The sequence below is a fragment of the Macaca mulatta genome, chromosome X (genome assembly GCF_049350105.2).
Source record: "Macaca mulatta isolate MMU2019108-1 chromosome X, T2T-MMU8v2.0, whole genome shotgun sequence".
NCBI lineage: Eukaryota > Metazoa > Chordata > Mammalia > Primates > Cercopithecidae > Macaca > Macaca mulatta.
In genome coordinates, this window is record NC_133426.1 from 137,012,023 (window position 1) to 137,032,821 (window position 20,799).

General features: G+C 41.9%; 1 pseudogene across 1 annotated transcript; it reads right to left on the reverse strand.

The window, feature by feature from the left end:
- Nucleotides 1-1,355: 1,355 nt before the first annotated feature.
- LOC703708 (argininosuccinate synthase pseudogene) lies at nt 1,356-2,885 on the reverse strand (annotated as a pseudogene). Its single transcript, XR_092453.4, has one exon. The product of XR_092453.4 is annotated as an argininosuccinate synthase pseudogene (transcript).
- Nucleotides 2,886-20,799: the final 17,914 nt, after the last annotated feature.

Here is a 20,799-nt window from a genome sequence, read left to right on the forward strand (position 1 = left end):
GAGCAAGGCATCTATGTAGGGGAAAGCCTGGGGGGGGGGGGGTCTGAGTCCAAGCAGGATGAGGAGAGCATCTGTGAAAAGTGCGCTGGGTTTTTGAGCCTGAACAGGGTGAGCAAGGCTGTGGTCTACATGGGGATGGGAAGTGGGGAGCCCGTATGGCTTGCCAGAGCCTTAGTGGGGTAAGGAAGGCATCCACGCAGGAAGGACAACCTAGTTTGGGGTGCTGGAGTCCACCTAAGGGGAGGAGGGTGACTATGTGTGTGGACAGCCTGGTATGGGTTATTAGAGCCACATTAGGACATTGTTGAAAAAATTGGTGGAACTTAAGTGAAATCTGAAAACTCTGATGGATGAATTGTGGTTATGTAAGAAAATGTCCTAGCGCCCATTAAATACTGAAGTATTTCAGGACTATGGGGCATCAAATTGGCAGCTAGAAAAAAACTCTTTGAATTGTACCTGTAACTTTTCTGTAAATTTTTAAATAAAAAATTATTAAAAACACTGAAGCAAATATGGCAAAATGGTATAATTCCAGAGGCCTGGATTTTATGTCCACAGGTGCTTATTATGCCATCATTTCTAGTTTCCATCTGATTGCAACATTACAAAATAAAAATACTTCAAAATTAAAGGTTATGCATGCTTATTATTAAAAAAAAATAAATCACTCATGAGTTTATTGCCCAAAGACACTATTAACACTGGATATATTTTCTTTATGTCGAAAAAAGGTAATTATCAAGGTAAACAGAACTTGATGGTATAAGATTTTGAAGGGAGGTAATTTTCTTAAAGCTAAAATTAGATAGATCATTTTCCTTTTTTCACCTTTAGAGGAAACGTTAAAAATGCTCACATTAGTCTTCTCACTGAAGGTGCCTGTTCACGTGTAAAGCATTGCTGAAATCACAAGAGGGCGCACTCCTATCAAAGACCATCCAAAGTTCTGAGACTACTGTAACATGTTTTGAAACCTTAAAATAAATTCAGCTGGGTGCAGTGGCTCATGCCTGTAATCAATCCCAGCACTTTGGGAGGCTGAGGCAGGAGGATCACTTTAGCCCAGGAGTTTGAGATCAGCCAAGGCAAGATAGCAAGACCCCGTCTCTATAAAAAATAAATGAGCCAGGCATGGTGGTACATGCCTGTGGTCCCAGCTGAGAGGCTGCAGTGAACTGTGATCATGCCACTGTACTCCAGCCTAGGTGACAGAGCGAGACCTTGTCTCAAAAAAAAAAAAAAAAAAAAAAAACTTCAAGAAAGCTTTTATCCGTCTTTTAAAATATCAGCATTTTATCCAGGTCTTTTTTTTTTTTTTTTTTTCTAATTTGTCTTACATCTGCTTACTTTACTTTTTTTTTTTTTAAATCTTTTAATTGTCATTTTATAGCTCCCCACCGCAGCTGCCCCCCACCCTTCCCTGCGGTGACAACACAACGTCTGCAGGCTTCGGGGGGACCAGGGAACAAAGCTGGGGCCTGGCAGCCCCACTACGCTGCCAGCCAGGGAGAACAAGTCACAATTACAAATTATCACAACAATTAGTGCCTGTATTTGGGGGATCTGCAAATTGAGGAGGCCCCAGCTCCTCATTGTACAGGGGTCTATTTGGCAGTGACCTTGCTCTGGAGACGATGCTATTCCTTCAGCCTGAGGGAATTGATGTTGATGAACCCGGTGGCATCAATCGGCTCCTAATCACCCTGCACGTTCATGCTCACCAGCTCCTCGTAGAGAGACAGTGGGGACTCCCGGCCGAGGATGTACACCTGGCCCTTGAGGACGGACACCTGCACTTTCCCTTCCACTCGCTCCTGGGACTTGGCAATGCAGTGGCGGACAAATTCACACTCAGGGCTGTGCCAGAAACCGGTATACACCAGCTCAGCAAATTTCAAGCCCAGGCCTTGTTTGATTTTGCGCACTTCTCGGTCCATGGTGAAGGCCTCGTCTAAATGAGCGTGGTAAAGGATGGTGCCTGCTGGGGTCTCGTAGATACCTCGGGACTTCATTCCAATGAAGCGGTTCTCCACGATGTCAATACGGCCCACACCGTGCTTGCCCGCGACTTCGTTCAGGTACATGAAGAGCTCCAAGGAGGTCTGGTGGGTGGTGCCATCCTTGACGTTGGTCACCTTCATGGGGACCCCTTTTTTGAACTCGATCTCGAGAATGTCAGGGGTGTTGGGGGCTTTGGCCGGGTCCTGGGTCTTCGTGTAGAGACCTGGAGGCGCTTGGTTCTTGGGGTTCTCCAGGATTCCAGCCTCGTAGCTGATGTGCATGAGGTTCTCGTCCATGCTCCATGGGCTCTTGGGGGTAACCGGGATGGGAATCCCGTGTTGCTTTGCGTATTCCATCAGGTCATTGCGGCCCTTGAACCAGTTGTAGAATTCGGGCATCCTCCAGGGAGCAATGACCTTTATCTGGGGGGCCAGCGAGTAGCAGGTGAGCTCAAACCGGACCTGATCATTCCCCTTTCCCGTGGCGCCATGGGACACATACTTGGCCCCCTCCCGCTGGGCGATTTCCACTTGTTTGTGGGCGATGCAAGGCCTGGCGAGAGAGGTGCCCAGGAAGTAGGGGTCCTCATACAGTGCGCTGGACACCTTTTTGGCCCCAAGCTTCAGTGCCTTCTTCCTGGCTTCCTCGAAGTCTTCCTTCTGGCCAATGTTGGTCAGATAGGCAATGACGTCATAGCCTTGTTCCTTCAGCCACACAAGGATGCACGAGGTGTCCAGGCCGCCACTGTAGGCCAGAACCACGGAGCCTTTGCTGGACATAGTGTCTGGGATTGGAGGCCTGAGTTCCTGGCGTCTAGAATCTGTCTTCACGGTGCACTGAACCACTCTGGCTCAGGCAGCGGTGGTAGGCGGCAGAGCAGGGCATGCTTTAGTTTTAAAATCAGAAGATGTAGACTCTATTGTCTATGTCATGACTGTTAAAATATTTTTTAATGTATACCTAATTTTAAATTTTTGCCCTAGGTAGTAGCATGAATCCTCTTGATGTTCCGTAGAATCTTCCTATAATTTTCTCACACTTCTACAAGGCAGAATTGTCACAATTACCCTGCCACTGGTCCTGTCCTAGATATATCACCCTTTCTTTGGAGTTATGAGACCTGTTTTTATTTTTTAAATTAGAAATAATCTGCTTCTTTCTAAGTTTGATGGTTTTCTTCCTTTTTTTTTTTTTTTTTTTTTTTTTTGACGGAGTCTCCTTCTGTCACCCAGGCTAGAGTATAGTGGCATGGTCTTGGCTCACTGCAGCCTCCTCCTCCCGGGTTCAAACGATTCTCCTGCCTCAGCCTCCTGAGTAGCTGGCATTACAGGCACCTGCCACCACGCCCTGCTAATTTTTGTATTTTTAGTAGAGACAGGGTTTCGCCATGTTGGCCAGGCTGGTCTTGAACTCCTGGCCTCAGTGATCCGCCCACCTCGGCCTCCCAAATTGCTGGGATTATAGGCATGAGCCACTGTGCCTGGCCAAGTTTGATGGTTTTCTAAAAAAAAAAAAAAAAAAAAAAAAAAAAAAAAAAAAAAAAAAAAAAAAAGTTAATGGATATTTTCCTTGTTCGAAAGCAAAATCAGTCCTCATATTGGGGTGTAGGGAGGGAGTGTCAGGAGCTGGGTTTGTGTGAGAAGGTGTTTGGTGGTGGCAGTACTTGTTGGGGAACTTTGGCCATGAAGCAAGCCCATTGCCAGATCCAAGATTGTGCCACTGCTCTGTTATGACTACATTATTGGGGCACAGAGAGTGTCATAGGTGAAAGACATCTGAAAGAAAAATGTCATGTTCTGTCTGTGTTTGGTGAAATCCTAGTGTTCCACAAATGTTTCATCTGAATTTCCCTAAGAAGTTCTTGAGCCCAAACTTGTACTACAGGAAAATGTGTCCATTCAAATGCCAGGCTAGCTTATTTTTTTAGTAGGCCTCAAAATACTTTTGGTGTTTTGGTACTCAGTTTTAAACTTCTTTTAAATTTTATTGATTAATAATAATAATAGCTGATACTTATTGAGTGCTAACTATAAGTTAGCAAGCACCTCGCATACTCCATCCGATTTAATAGTGTGGTTCACAATGTTATTTTCCCATTTTATAGATGAGGGAACTGAGGCCCAGAAATCATAAGTGATTTGATCACTTAATTTAGACCTATTGGACTCCAACTCTTATTTGCTTAGCCATTAAACACTCTGGCCTTCCCATATACATAGTTCATAACACTGTGCTTTCCCCAATCCCTCAATTCAGGCCTGTGGGCTTCTTTGTATGTAAAGTTGCATAATCAAGTAACCTGGCTCACCCTTAAAGCTAGGCCAGCCTCAGGGACTTTGCACTTGTCACAACAGAGAACACAGTGCAAAGACCAGATGGAAGCATGTCTGGAGGAGCAGAAAAGTAGGCCAATGTCACTGAAGTACAGTGAGTAAGGGGGAGAGTAATAGAAGAACGGACTGGATTAGGAAAAGAGGACCAGCTTTTATAGGGACTTACAGGCCTTTGTAAGGCTTTTACTTGGAATGACATGTGGAGCCATTGCAGGATTTTGAACAGATGAGAGACATGAGCTGACTTAGAGGTTTAAGAAGATCATTCCAGCTGCTGTGTTGAAACTAGACAGTGGGTGGTCAAGGGAAGAAACAAGGAAACAAGTTGGGAGGTGTATTCGTTTCCCTTAGGAAACCGTAACAAAGTACCACAAACTAGGTGGCTTCAAATAACAGAAGTTGATTGTCTCAAAAATCTGGAAGCTAGAAATCTGAAACCGAGGTGTCATCAGGGCCATGGTTTCTCTGCGACTCTTCGTGGAAATCCCCTTTGCCTCTTTCCAGCTTCTGTCAGTGGCCATTGATCCTTGCCATTCCTTGGCTTTCGGCTGCAGTGCTCCAATCTCTGCTCTGTCATTGCATGACTTTTTCCATGTGTGTCTCTGCCTTCACATGACCATCTCCCTTCTGTGTCTCCCTCCTCTTCTTATAAGGACACCAGTCATATTGGATTAAGGGCCCACCCTACTCCAGTATGGCCTCATCTTAACTTATCTAATTACTCTGCAATGACACCATTTCCAAATAAGATTACATTCTAAGGTACTAGAGGTTAGCATTACGACAGTTTTTTTTTTTTTTTTTTTTTTTTGCGGTGGGGGGAAGACTGTAAACCCATAACAGGAAGCTATTTCAGTAACCTGGGCAAGAGATAAGGGGAGCTTGGACCAGGATGGCAGCAATAGTGGTAGTGAGAAGTGATCTGGTTATGAATATATGTGGAAGGTAGACCCAAAAGGCTTTACTGATGAAAGGGGAGTTGGCCCAAGAGAAAGAGAAGCAAAGACGACTCCAAGGTGTTTCAGCTTGAGGAACTGAAAGGATGAAGTTAGCAACAAGTGCGATGGTAAGTGCAGAAAGACAGCAGATTTAGGGGAAAATCGTGGTTTGGTTTTGGGCAAATTAAATTTGAGATGCCTCTTAGTCATTCAAGAGATGATGTTTGGTAGGAAGTTAGTTATATGAGCCTGGAATTCAAGAAGGAGTTCAGAGCTAGAGACAAAAATTTGGAAGTGATTTCTAGGGAGAATGAGAGTCCACTTGTGATTTTAAGCATAAAGCTTAAAACGAAGCTTACTCCAGCCAGGATCAGTTACTGGGATGCAGATGTAGACAAGATGAAAAGTTGGACTTAACCTTTGTTCCAGTTTTTCTAGGTAGGTGTGATGATGGGAGAGGGAATTGGGGAGCTGAGGATGGATGCCAGGGAGCGATGATAATAATGGACCATAGAATCTAATTGGAATAAACATGTAAGTGAAGATATGAGGGGGTGATAGAGGGTAAAAAGATGATTAGCAGTGGAAGGGGTGTTAGAGTGGAGATATTAGAGGGAATTAGGAAGAGAGAGAAAAGAGTGGGGTAATTAAAATTAAGATTATTTTTTCAGCCGAACATTGACTAAAAAGAAAATTTTAAAAAAGAAAATTGAGATATTGAAGGTCCTGCAGTAATTTATGACAAGATCTAGGATATAAGCCTGGATGTGGGTGACCAAGGATGGAAAGAGAGAACAAGATCTTTGGAGCGGAGGAGGTCAAGCAGCTAAGAGGCCAGAGTGCTATGTAGATTATTCGCAATGTGGACAATGAATGTAGGTCTGCACATACACATGCATGTATGTATGTATCCACATAGATATCGAAATCGCCAAGAATGATGACAGGGGCAGTTGTGAAGACAGTGAACCAATAGCTCAAATCATCAACAAATAAGGGAGAGTGAACAGGAAGAGGGGAGATGATAACAACAGGGAGGTGTAGCAGGTAACATACTCTGAAACTTAGTTTTACAGCAAAGTGATTGAAAGAAGCTGAGGCAGGCAGTTTGGGGAGAGTCTACACACAGGAAGTGGTAAGGGGGAGCAAAGAGGACACTATTCCAGCTCTGGGCCCAGTGGTACATAAGGTATGAGAAAAAAAAATAGTCCCCACTTGAGAGCGCTCTACAGGAAGCAATGTCTTCAGAGGGGAGTTGAGTTTTTGATAAAGCCAGAAGTTCAAGGACAATTTTAGAGAAGTTGAGGATGAAGGGGATTTTGCAGAGAGAAAGGTCAAAGGGTTTGGAAGGGTTGGGAAGGGGTGGTCTATTGAGCAAGATGAGGAGGTGCAGGAATTCATTTCCATGTGAGTGATCATGGATGATCTAGATGATTTGAACTTTTGTGATGACTGAAGTAAATAGGCATTTAGAGCATGATGAATCTTGATGATCTCTTGACTGGGGAACAGATGGTTAGTTTTAAATGTAGCCTCTCCTTGGGATTGGTGTGTCCTGTAATGCGGTGTGGTTGATAATGAGAATGATGGTGGGAGGTGGAGAGGTGGTCTCACTCTTACTAGGAGCAGGTAGAACACTGGGCTCTTGTTTTGTTTGTTTGTTTGTGGGTTTTTTCTTTTTTTTTTTTTACTTTTTGTGGAGAATGGGATCTTGCTATATTGCCCAGGCAGGTCTCAAGCTCCTGGACTCAAGCTATCTTCCCACCTCTGCCTCTCTAAGAGCTGGGATTACAGGCATGAGCCACCCTGCCTGGCCCTTTGATGTTCTTAAGAGAGGCATCAAATCCAGAGGAGGCTTGATCTTACCAGGAGAGATTATAACTCTCAGGGTCTCCCTTTTAATCCTACTGGGTCACTGTAATACTTCTCTTGTTTCTTTTATTTTCATAGTCTGCTCATTACTTTAACATAGTACAATGTTTGTTTTTGTAAAACTGATACATGATGATTATGAAATATTCAAGTAATGGAGAAAAATATAATGAAACTCAAAAAAAATCCTCCCCAAATAACCCTCATTAACACTTGGTGAACTTCATCTCAGACTTCTCTATTGATTTTTACATTTGTAACTACTTTACATGGTCTTGTGTTTCCTTTAAATAATATGAGTTATTGTTGTAAACAGTTTGAATACTATAGATTTATTCTAATCCTCTCACTTTACAAATGAGGACATTGAGTTCTAGAGAAAGGAAAGGACCTGTCCGAAGACACTCATCCTGTCGGTTAGGCCCAGGTCTCTCTCTTTTAAAAAAAAATATTTTAATTAATTAATTAATTAATTTATTGAGTCAGAGTCTTGCTTTGTCGCCCAGGCTGGAGTGCAATGGCGCAATCTTTGGCTCACTGCAACCTTTGCCTCCCAGGTTCAAGCAATTATCCTGCCTCAGCCTCCCAAGTAGCTGGGATTACAGGTGTCTGGCACCATGCCTGACTAATTTTTGTAGTTTTAGTAGAGACGGGGTTTCACCATGTTGGCCAGGCTGGTCTCAAACTCCTGACTTTGTGATCTGCCCGCCTCAGCCTCCCAAAGTGCTGGGATTACAGGCGTAAGCCACTGCTTCCAGCCAGGCCCAGTTCTCTTTACTTTCCAGTTCAGTGGGTCTCTAAGCCGTGCTCCTCTCTTCTTCTCTTACCTTTTACATAGCATGGTCCCTGCTCTTTCAACACATAGATTTCTGCATTCAGAGATCTCACTTTGCCTTTGGTTTTTTTTCACTTATTCATCTAGTCATTCAACAAACCTTTATTGGACATCTACTATATGCCCGGCAAACATATTAGGCACTAGAGGTGTGGTGATGAACAAAACAGACATGATCTGTCACCTCATGAAGCTTGCATTCTACAGAATGCACAGAAAGTTTGCACTTTACTTCCTAACTTTCTCCATTCAGGCCCAGGCCCATATAACTATGCACTTGTTTGTAACTCCGAGTCCTTTGATGGTGATGGGAAAAGAAAAGAAAAATTGGTAGACTTAAAGTCATATCACTAGCACGTGGGAGTACCAAATGAATACTTGCTAGTGGTAGATACTAACAAAATCCATGAAGTCTAGAATACTTTTCTGTAACTATAGTTTCAAACATTAATTTGAAAGTTTAATTTAAAAATGCCATAGTGTTACATGTAACACAAATGCCCATAACACAACATTTAAAATGTAAAAATATATATGATCTATAAGGATGCAAAAGTCCTTCTCTCTAATTGTACCTTCCAGAGGTAGCACTTCTAAACCCTCTGATGTGTGTCCTCACCAACTTTTCTCTATGCTTACATAGATTTTATGTTTTAATAATAACAGAATTGTGTAATTGTTGCCAAATTCGAACAATGCAGACAGACTTACATTGTATAAAAAGTGAAAATTTCTCATATACTCACCCCCAGTCTCAGTCCCCATGGGTGACTATTAACATATTGGTGCATATTTGATGTGAATATTTTCAAATCTTTTTCTATGTATGTACATAGAAACACATGCACACACATACACACACACAAGCAAAAAGGGCTCTTTACATTTTTTGTTTTAAGCCAGCAGTAGTCGGAAATTTAAAGTCCAGGAGTTGAGGGCACATTCCTGTGTTTTTCATTTCGACAAGTAGAACAATGCAGCCATATGCCGGTCCCTCTCTGGATTTAGTACCCAATGCTTGGAATGTGAGCAGATGCTGAAGGCTATTAATGAAGTCCTTGAAGGGAGGCCCATTTGTGTGTGTCGCAGACAGAAGGCCAAAGTTGAATGTAGTGGCCAACTGAGCAGCTGGCAAGGGACTAGGAAAATGAGGAATGCACCAACGCTGTTGCAAGTTGATGGACCATGGGAACCACATCATCTAGAGCAGTGTCCTGACATTTCTGTCATTTAGGAAATGGAAGCAACACTTGGAGTCCTGAAGTCTTTTAACCTCAGTTGTTACATTAGTGTGTTGCAAATGTGATAGAGAAAAAACATCTGGAAAAAATGATCTGATATGGTCTAAATGAAACTGGCTTTTATCATGCCTAAAACTGGAAAACTCCAAGACTTTCTTTTTTTTCTTTTTGATTTCTTGGATACAAAGAACAAGACCCAGTAATGTGTGTTTGATTAATGCCAACTCCCTGAACTCCTTAATGTCAACTAGCTACTCTTCATTACCAAACACCACATGTGCTCTTCTTTCAGTTTAGGCATACCAGCACAGCTGCGGAAGACACAGTGGTGATCTCTATCACACCAACAATCAGATATTTGTCGTAATAACCTCCTAATCAGATCGCACATGAAGCTTCAATGAAGTCATTATAACCAGACATGAAATAATTAACCTTTTCTAATTTAAAAGACCTAACAAGGAATGGTCTCTGTGACAGGTGTAAAATTCCATTCCTTCTAGAAAATTACTCACCTAGCAGATGCTCCTTCTGACTGAAAGAGAAATTTCATTGCAAAAAGAATGTTCACCTTTTATTATGAATATTGTACAATGCATTAAGACAATGGCTTTCCATGTAGCAGTGCATGACCTTGACCTTCTGACCACTAATGTTCATTGTGTAATACAGATTACAAATATTCACCTGTCTCCATTCTTCGTCAGTGAATTGCAAGAACACTTGGATTCTAATGCTGAGGGTCCCTGGAAGTCTGAGAATGCATCACAGTCTTAGGCTTTCTCAAAAGTGTAAATAGATTACTGTGCTAAAGACTTGCATTGAAAATAGAGATTGCTCAGGAAAAAAAAAAAAGAATTCTATTTCCACTGCCAAAGAGAAGAATCAAGATCAAGAGGGAGAACCTATTTTTATACCACAGTGCAAAGATAAGAAACCTTCAACCTATTATTTGGATGTGGCCCTGGACTTAACTTGGTACAACTTGAAGCAGTTTTCTGAAGTACATACCCTTCTCCCTCTACATTGAGCCATATACATATACAGACAATTTTGTTGAGTCCAACATGAATGTGATGTGAACTCAACAGAGATCTCTGGGTGTTAAAAGGTAGGCCCCATGCTACAAGATGGCCTTTGAGAGGGAGAGATGCTTTGCACAGAGTCCTAATTTTCCTGGGGAGAATTTGGGTGGATGATAGCAATGACAGAAGTGATGGAGACTGCATCACCCTTGGGCTGAGTGTGGTTACGTTTGGGTGGAAGTCAGAGAAAGTGTGGGGTTGCTGATCTTGGGTGTGCCAAACTTTCTGAGTGCTAACTGGGAGGTGGCATGAAGATGGCAAAGCTGGAAGTGGAGAAGGAGCGAAGGCTTCTGCCAACAGTGGTGTCTGATGTATGATGAGGCAGATCATGCTGGTTGTGCTTTTTATTTCTTTTCTCTTTCTTCTGTGTTTCTCTCCTCCTTCCTCTGGCTTGATTTTATTCTCTCTCCCTCTTTTTCCTGGGGTATGAGTGACAAGGATGGACTTTCGAGAGGCTCTGAACTTGAAATTCCAGCAAAGAGAAGGACCTGTGGTTTGTGTAAGCATCTCTCAGTTGTCCAGATACAGAACTCCGAAAACATCGAGAGTGGCTGCTCTTCCTCTTTGCTCTGCCTCCCATCCAATCCAAGATCTCTCAATATGCACTATTTGTGTTATCTTCTTTGAAAGGTCCCTCTTTCTCTGAGTCTTTTCTTTCCCTTAGTTCGTTTCTCCATTATTTAGACATAAATGAAAGTAAAGTATTCTTTGTACACTTTTGTTTACTGAACAGAGTTTTGTCTTTTATTTTAAAAGCAGTTGAGCAGGATTTTTATATATCTTGCCCATAAAACGTAAACCTTGTTAACATTTTTCAAGTTGGTTTTTGTCCACTTTGGGACAGTTGCTCTCAAGAGATAAAAGATTACCCGTACTTATCCCTTTTGTGGGCTTTGTATTTCACAGATCTATTGAAAAATACTATTTATAAAAAAAAGCTAGAAATTATTGAGCTTACTCTGTGCCAGGACCTTAATCTACATGATCTTATTAAATAATGGTAGCCACCCCACAGGGTTGTGTGAAAACTGAGTTAGCTCATGTATATGAAGTGCTTAGTGCAGTGCCTGGCAGATAGCAAGCTGTCAGTAAGTGTGCTATTAATACTGTTATTACTACTACTACGATGAAGTTACTGAAATAAGCCACAGCCAGTGGCCTTGGAAAAGCAAAGTTAAGGGTCTAATCAACCAAGACTCACTAGATAGAGCAAAGTAGCTGGTAACAGTGTAGTAAATATTCCTGGGATATGGCAGAGAAACAGTGGTTTGGAAGCAACAGAAGGAGTAAGGAATAGGCTGATAACTGTTCCCACCACCAGCCCCAGGGATCAGGTGAAGCTACTTTAGGAGATGGTCTCTAGCAAGATTGGCTATAGTAGTGAATTAAGAGCACATCCAGATTTGGATTTCAGTGCTAGCTGTGCCATTCATAAGCTGTACGACTTTGGATAAATTGCTTAACTATTCAGAGTTCCAGTTTCCTCACCTGTAAAATGGGAGTGCTAATATTAATGGAACCTAGCTCAGATGGTTTTGTGGCAACCTATGTGAGATAATAATATGCGCGAAGTAAGCTTAGCATGCCTCCTACCTAATAAATGAATGCTGTTGTTACTGTCATTATCATTCCAATCACCCTGCAAAGAAGGTATGTTTGTCCTCATTTAACAGTTGAGAAAACCGAGGCTACAGGGAATCAATAGCTTTTCCAAGGTATAGTTAATAGGCACAAGGCTAGAATTTGACCAGAGATGTTTCTGCCCCAAAGCCTGTGATCTTTCTACTGCTCTGTGATGCCTCTGGAAACAGTGTTCTTATTCCAGAAATGAGAAGCACAAGGTCAGCTCTCACCTTAAAATAATAACAAAAACAAACCCTAATATGTTCCTTAGCCTGTGAGATACCCTGGCTGCTCATTTCACTTGCTTTCAACTCCAGCGAAAAAGAGCTGTTTGTTACCTATGGTTTGATGGAGCTGTTTTTTTTTCTCCTCCAAAGCCAGCTTCCCCTTTTCACTAAATTAGTGTCATTTCCATGAAACAAGGTGTTTCTGATGTTTCAGCCTTTTCATCTCTCTCTAAGCATCCACTTCTTGAAGCTTTTTATTTTTAGGTAGATTACTGCTGCCCCAAACACAAGGACCTCAAGTCTAAGCATTTTCTGGAGACTCGATGTCTTTGTGAGAATTGTTAGTGCTGAGCTCCGATTGTACAGGAAATTCTGGACATCAAATTCTCAGGAGACCTGTATGCTTCTCTCATCCCCTACATGATACCACACTCACAACCTTGGCTTCAGTTTTTTGGCATATGGCATTGCTGGTTCTCGCATCTGATACTCTCTGCAGCTTCGGTGTTGCTTCTTTTTTTGAAATAGCATGCTCTTTTAGGTGTTGCTCTCGCATACCTCGTTTAGTACTGGTGGCATATGGTGTTCCTGGAGTCTTACCATTCTTACCCAACAGAGGAGTCAAAAGGGGCACATTTATCTGGCTGAACTTGGGGAAAGCAAGGACTCAGTAGGTTTAATGTCTCAGGAAAATGACTAGAATCATGAGTAGAAATCATTGTAAATTGCACAGTCTGAATTTATTTGACAGAAAATTATTGAATGTTCATGATGAAGAAAGCATTGTGCTAAATACTACAGGAATACAAAGACATGGCATCTATCCTTCCAGAGCATATGAGTTAATAAAGGGCAAAAACAATATTCAAAGTTTTTGTAGAGTTTGAAGTTCCACAAGGAGATTATACCCTCTCCCCAAAACCAAAAATTCTGTAGGGATCCAGTGTCTACAGGACCAGGGAAAGCTTCACCAAGGAAGTAATATCTGATCTGTCTCTGGTATGAAATAGGTGCCCAAGAAATATTCATTAAATCGGGTTTAGACTGATAAAATATGAGAAAGGGCCTTGTAAGTGGAGGGAATGATGTGAGCAATACAGCAGAAGAAAAGAATTGTCAGAATGTATACTGGGAACAGAAAGTATTTTAGGCCAGATTAAAAAGTGTATATCAGGGAGGGATTGGGGAGGTGGTGGCAGTGAGGCCCAGATGGAGGATCATGACCTGGAAAGCCAGGCTAAGGAGTTTGTCCTTAATTTAGCAGACATTCGGGAGCCACTGAAGATTTTTGATGGTAAGAATGATAAGTTTATTTCCTAAGATGGCTCCGATGGCAGAACAGGTGGCCAATGCTTTTTTAAACAAACAAATAAACAAACAGTAGTTGAGGAGAGGTCAGGAGAGGGAACATGAAGGAAAAAGCCACACTAGTTGGTGATCAGGATGCACTGAAGACCACCCGAAAGAATCCATTTGGTAGAAGGGTGGAGTTAGAAGCCAGATTTCAAAGATTTAAAGGAATGAGTGTGGTAGTGGAGGAAAGGAAAGCAAGCTTCAGCAACTTGAGAGCCCAGAGGCCTGAAGGGAAAGCTTGTGGAGTCTAGAGCATCATTGAAGCCAGAGAGGAAGGGGCCTGCAGAGGGAGGCACTAGAAATGAGGGAGGGAGTGGCCAATTCATATAAAGAGATGACAGAGGAGGAGGCTGAGATGGGAATTAATGGAAGAGTTTTTCTTAGAAAGGAGGATTTTTTTTTTCAGAGCTAGGACCGAAGGAAGAGAGACAAAAGGAAATGTATTGAGGAAGAGGATGAGCCACAAGAAAAGGAAAGAGTAGCAAAATCTTGTTTGGGTCTACATATAGAGCCTTGCTGTTTTGGCAGAATGCTCAATGCTCAGAATACCCTTCTCAAAGCTTGCCTGTCATCCAGGCTTCCTCCACAAGATTCAAGGTCTCATCGATTCTCTTCAGCTTCAGTCAGAGACAATCTGACAGCTGCAGTTGGCTCAGCCCTTCTTGCAGCGAGCTGACACCATTTCTGGTGGGCTTCAAAGGCAGTATAAATGGTTCTCCCTTAAGAGCAGGTTACACTCGGCACCTAGGCAGCCTCATTACACAACCAATTAAACCGCTATCACTTGAAAGGAATCGATGGCAGTTCAAGATCTGCTTGAGTAGACTTTGCATTTCCGTGTTCACACGTAACAGTCTTACAGTCAAGGAGTTCCCAACCACTGCAAGGGGAAGATGTAAACATGACCTTAGAAATAGCAGATTGTTTCATTTCCTGTAAGGGCGTGTCCCAGAAGATCTTACTCATTAGACAGTAGGCAAGACCTCTTTAATCTTTTGAAATAGAAGGGAGTTTCGGGCAGCTCTTTAAACAGTGGGAAGCTCAAGTTTTCTGCTCTGGTGCATCCATCTGGACACAGGCATGTCAGCTTCTCAGAGTCTGTCCTTCCTGGCAGTTCCAAAGGGAGGTCCCTGGGTGTTGAGTGCAGTATGCTAGAGCCTGGGTTTTCCCCCATAGAAAAGTTCCAGCCCTGTTGTAAATACAACTTTCAGAAACTAATTTAACTGGTTCCACTTAAATGAACTGGGAAATGACCCAATAGAAGGGGATAGAGGGACGTGTGCCAGTTCTACCATTGCAGCAGGAGCAGCCACACTGGACCTTTTACTTTCAGCAGGAGAATGTTGACTTTCTGAATGCAGCACACTTTTCCATCTACTTACTGTGTTATTTAAATAAATTGCTTTGCTCTTGAGGGACCTTATACTCTTTGGCTCAGTGAGAAGCTGGTAGATTGGAGTCAGAAGGGGCTGTCAATGTGGAATCTAATAGAGTTTCAGTGTGGGAATATTAGGGGTCAGAAGCAACCTTATATTAGTTATCACTTCTTGTCATTAGATGACATGGATATTATTATAAAGAGGAAATCTATGAGGAGCGCGGAGATGAAAGCCATAAATTGGCTAGAAGAAGTAGGAGATTTCAGTGTGAAAGCAAGTGCTTCAAGATGTGTACACCAAACTGCCCTATGGACTGCCCAGGTTCCCTGCTCTACTCTCATCTCATATCACTTTTTACTCCTTGAAATACCGTCAAGTTTGGATTATTCACTGTCCTCAGATGACAAGGGTTCAGCGCCAACAGACTAATTTTCATGCCGGCCTAAACAAACTTAATTAGGGAAGCTGTTCTGTGGCCAAAAATCACCCAGTGCATTCCAAAGCCAGATCTAACAGGCTTGTGGATTTTCTATTGTTTGTCATCTGTACTACTGCTTTCCTTCTTTCATGTAGGACAAGGCACACAGGAACTTACTGTTATCCTGGCTTCCCCACTGACCAGCATTGTGACCTTGGCTAACTAACTTAACTTCTCTGAACCTCAGTGCCTCTTACGTAAGCCGGAGATAATAATGGTACTGGCCGGGCATGGTGGCTTACGCCTGTGATCAGCACTTTGGGAGGCTGAGGCGGGTAGATCACCTGAGGTCGGGAGTTTGAGACGAGCCTGGCTAACATGGTGAAACCCCATCTCTACTAAAAATACAAAAACTAGCCGGGTGTGGCGATGGGTGCCTCTAATCCCAGCTTTTGAGAGGCCGAGGCAGGAGAATCTCTTGAACCCAGGAGGTGGAGGTTGCAGTGAGCCGAGATCATGCCATTGCACTCCAGACTAGGCAACAAAAGCAAGACTTCGTCTCAAAAAAAATAATAAAAAAAATGAAAAAAGTACTTACCCCTGAGGACTGTTGTGCATGTTCAATGAAGTAATGCCTTTGGGAGTGGTTAGCACAATGCCTAGCACACAGAAAGCACTAAATGATTATAGTTGTCTAATGATAACAAAAACAGCCGCTGAAGGCAAATATGTGCCTGGTGTGGTGGCTTGCACCTGCAGTCCCATCTACTTGAGAGCCTGAGGCAGAGGATCCCTTGAGGCCAGGAGTTCAAGACCAACCTGGGCACCATAGTGATACCAGTGTAGGCAATATAGCGATACCTCATTGCTACAAAATTTTTAAATAAAAAATAGTAAAGTAAATATGTAATGAATTGGGTGTGTGTGTTTTTGAGGGGTGATTCATTTCATTTGCCCCGATTAAGGGTGCTTTGAAAAGAATAAATGTGAGGACAGAGGAGTAAGTAAAGACATATATATCCCACACATCTATTTTCTTTGCACCTGAGGGTTTCATAATTGAGATTTTAAACTAAGTTAGAATGAGAAGTGTAAAATAATCTACCCTTGCTGAAGTCCTCAAAACTTAAGACTGTAAAGAACTTCTGTGTTTAGTCACTCCTAACTTACAACATCACTATTACTATTGGTAAAAATATGTATTTTTCAATATAGCAAGTGCTGGTACCCAGGGGTCTCTACTGGGTATTAGCTAAGGTATGCAGTGTCTCACTTCTCTTTGATCCATTACTTTTTTGATGGACACATCAGAAAAATTGGCACCTGGATATCCTGAAAAATGCAGTCTCTGGGGCCTCTATCCTCAAGAGATTCAAGCTCAGGAGGATTGGAATGGGGTCCAGGAATCACGAGCACCATGGATGATTGAGGCACCAAGGGTCCAAGAGTCAGACTCGAAAAACCATGGGTTAGTGAGAGCCAGTCTCGCCCTACCCTAATGCACCTCTGGCCATCCCGTGCTGCCCAAATCATTCTATGGTCTGAGATCCCCTCATATCCTTTAGCTGGCATGGCTTTAGAGCACCAGTACACCTCGACTCATCTCCTGCAGAATAGCAAGGAGTCCTTAAGCAAGGTTTTCCCTCTCCTCCTGACATAAGCCCCCTTAGCACCCTGCATCATTACCATAATTGTTTCCCAACTTCTGATTAGATAAAAACATGACAGCAGCAATCATGTTTCATCTTCAACTTGTAATTGGATGCAATATGGTGATTATGGATCCTGATCAAAGGGCATTTCCATGGGATAATAAGTCCTCACAAGAGCAATCTCCTTGGGATGTTTTTGCTTTTGCCTTATGGCTGCATGTCCTGTCCCCACTTCCCTTCCCCCAAAGGGAGAGCATTACTTCAGCATCTGCTGATAATTTTGCCTTAATTTTTCTCATCTCACACACACACACACACACACACACACACACACACACACGCAATCTCATTTGGTGCATCTGTTGTTAATTGGCTGTCTCTCATGGCTAGTCCTTGGGCTCACTCCTTCCTCCAACAATCCCTCTAAACTTCATGATCACGTGGAATGAAATGGAAAGAAAAATGATCTGTGAATCATTTCTGTAGAAGACTAATTTTTATTTTCCTCCATCAGTATGTAGCATCTGTTTTTCTTCCTTTCATCCTTCCAATGGTCCCTTTTCTCTATTAACAGAAACAGGTCTATAGATCTCTCCTTCCTTCTCTCCCTCTCTCCCTTTTACTTTCCTTCTCTCGCTCTCCTTCCCTTAACATCTCTAAATGGAAACTTGTTAGCACGGTAGAGTGTAAAGAACCCAGGCTCAGAAGTCAGGTAGTACTAGTTGCCATTTACTGGCTGTGTGAACCTGGGCAAATTATCTCAACTCTCTGAGCCTAAGGCTTTTTGTCTGTGAGATGGGAATCACTGTGCATATGGTATTTTTGTACTTTGCAGTACGTTGTTTGGAGGAATAGATTATATATATGAAAGTTGTAGGCTCAGAGTGAGCACTTGATAAATGCTGGTTATTGTTTTAATGCATTCCTACTATATAGGTTGTTTGTTTTGTTTTGTTTTTGTGTCTTAATGAGATAATGTCTGTAAATAGCTTAGAACAGACCCTAGGTAGTTGCACAACAATTAACTGCTCCCTTACCATTTGCTTTTTTGTTTTTTTTAAATGGGATCCAGAATGGGAAGAAGAACAAACACCAGTGGATTCAAAACCCAGTATTTAAGGACTCCTCATAATCAGGCCATTATGCATTAATGCAGTCACATTGTCAAATGTCTCCATGTCTCCAGTGCACCTGACCTTATCAGTGCAATGACAACACTGTGTGTACCACTCTAGAGCTTGGTGATGGCTGACAAAAGTTACTTTTGGAAATCATTGTCTACCCTACACTTCTTTCTTTTCTTATCCTTGCCTCTATTTACCTTGTATTACCCTCCTGGTGGCATTCAAGGCTGGAGAAGATGCTAAGCAAAGTGGTATTTCCCTATGCCATCCACCATGTACTTTATTGAATTTGATTTTTGGCTTAATTTTCTCTAATTGAAAAAATCATGGAATATCAGAGTTTAGAGGACATTTAGAGATCATAAGTTCAAGCCACTCATTTTACAGTTTAGGGACTTGAGACTCAAGATGTCAACTAATTTGTTCAGGACCAGGTAGCGGATTCATGACATAGCTAGGGCTTGAAGCCAAGTCTCTGACATCTACTCAAGTGCCTATCCCTCCGCAGCACACTGTTTATGTAGATTCTTTTATTTATTGAGTTGTAAATTACAAACAATTCTGTTCCTTTTATCTATTGCAAAAGCTCCCATTTTATTTATTTTTATTGTTTCTGACTCTGTCAGTGTTACAGTTTGAACTGTGTCTCTCAAAAATGGTATGTTGAAATCCTAACCCCCAGTACCTCAAATGTGACCTTATTTGGAAATAGGGTCAATACAGAGGTAATCAGGTTAAAATGAGATCATTATAGTGAGGCTTCATCCAGTATGACTGATGACTTATAAAAAGGGGAAATTTGGATCTAGAGACAGACACAGAAGGAAGATGATGCAAAGACACACAGGGAGAAGACAGTCATGTGACTGGAGTGATGTATCTATAAGCCAAGGAATGCAAAGTAATGCCAAGGATTGCCAGCAAATACCAGAAGCTAGAAGAGACAAGAAAAGTTCCCCCTCAAACCTTCCCCCAAGAACCACTGGAGAGCATGGCCCCGCAGACACTTTGATTTTGCACTTCCAGCTTCCAGAACTGTGAGACAATACATTTCTTTTGTTTTAAGCCACCTGGTTTGTGGTACTTTGTTACAGTAACCCTAGGAAACTAATTTACCACCATGGATACTTTTGTTATCCCCAACAGGTACATATTAAGGCCAGAGAGAGAAATTTGTCAAGAGAACAAGTATCCAGCACACAAGAATTGTTTGCCTTAGATTATATTATGTTTGTACTTGGGAGCCAAGTCAAATGTCCGTGGTATCAGCGTTGATTGTTGTCTATGCCATCTGTATTGGTCAGGGTTCTCCAGAGAAATAGAACCAACAGGAATATATACATATAATATTCATATTAGGCCATATGAAATATGATCTAAGTTCACTGAGTCTTATATATACATATGATTTTTTTTGCCAAGCATCAAAGCCAAGAAATTCATACTAACAACTACCTTCTTCTCCATCCAGGCACTGGTACAGTTACTAAGAACTGTCAATACATGTGCAGCATTAATCTACACTGGTAATACTCAAACCAGATTTTATTATTATTATTATTATTATACTTTAAGTTCTAGGGTACATGTGCACAACGTGCAGGTTTGTTACATATGTATACATGTGCCATGTTGGTGTGCTGCTGCACCCATTAACTCATCATTTATATTAGGTATATCTCCTAATGCTATCCCCCCCCTCATCCCACAATAGGCCCCAGTGTGTGATGTTCCCCTTCCTGTGTCCAAGTGATGTCATTGTTCAATTCCCATCTATGAGTGAGAACATGTGGTGTTTGGTTTTCTGTTCTTGCCATAGTTTGCTGAGAATGATGGTTTCCAGCTGCATCCATGTCCCTGCAAAGGACATGAATTTATCCTTTTTTATGGCTGCATAGTATTTCATGGTGTATATGTGCCACATTTTCTTAATCCAGTCTGTCACTGATGGACGTTTGGGTTGATTCCAAGTCTTTGCTATTGTGATAGTGCTGCAATAAACATACGTGTGCATGTGTCAGACCAGATTTCATGATAGATGCTTGATAGATTTCATGATAGATTTCTCTCTCTCTCTCATATTCCTATATATAGTCCTATATATAGATATTCCTATACATATTCCTATATAGATATTCCTATATATATTGCTATATATATTTCTATATATATTGCTATATATATTCCTATATATTGCTATATATATATTCCTATATATATATATAATGGAGGCCGATAAGTCTTACAGTTTGCTGTCTGCAAGATGGAGGCCCATTAAAGCTGGTGGTGTAATTCAGTCCAAATCTGAAAGCCTGAGAACCAGGGGTGCTGATGGCTGAGGGCAGGAGAAGATGAATGTCCCAGCTCAAGGACATGAAGAATGAATTCACCCTTCCTTTACTTTTTTGGTTCTATTTGGGCCCTCAGCAAATTGGATGATGCCCTCTTGCATTGGTGAGGGTGCTCTTTATGAAGATCAAATGCTCATCATCTCTTCCAAAAACATCCTCACAGACACACCCAGAAATAATGTTTTATCAGCCATCTGGGTATCCCTTAGCCCAGTCAAGTTGACACATAAAATTAACCATTACACCTTCTACTGAAACTGTAAGATCATTTTATCGTCGTTTTGTTGCTTGTGCTTATTCTGAGACTTGGAAAATTTTTGAGGAATACGCTTTGGTTTATGGCTGCATAGGGTAGATTTGCTGG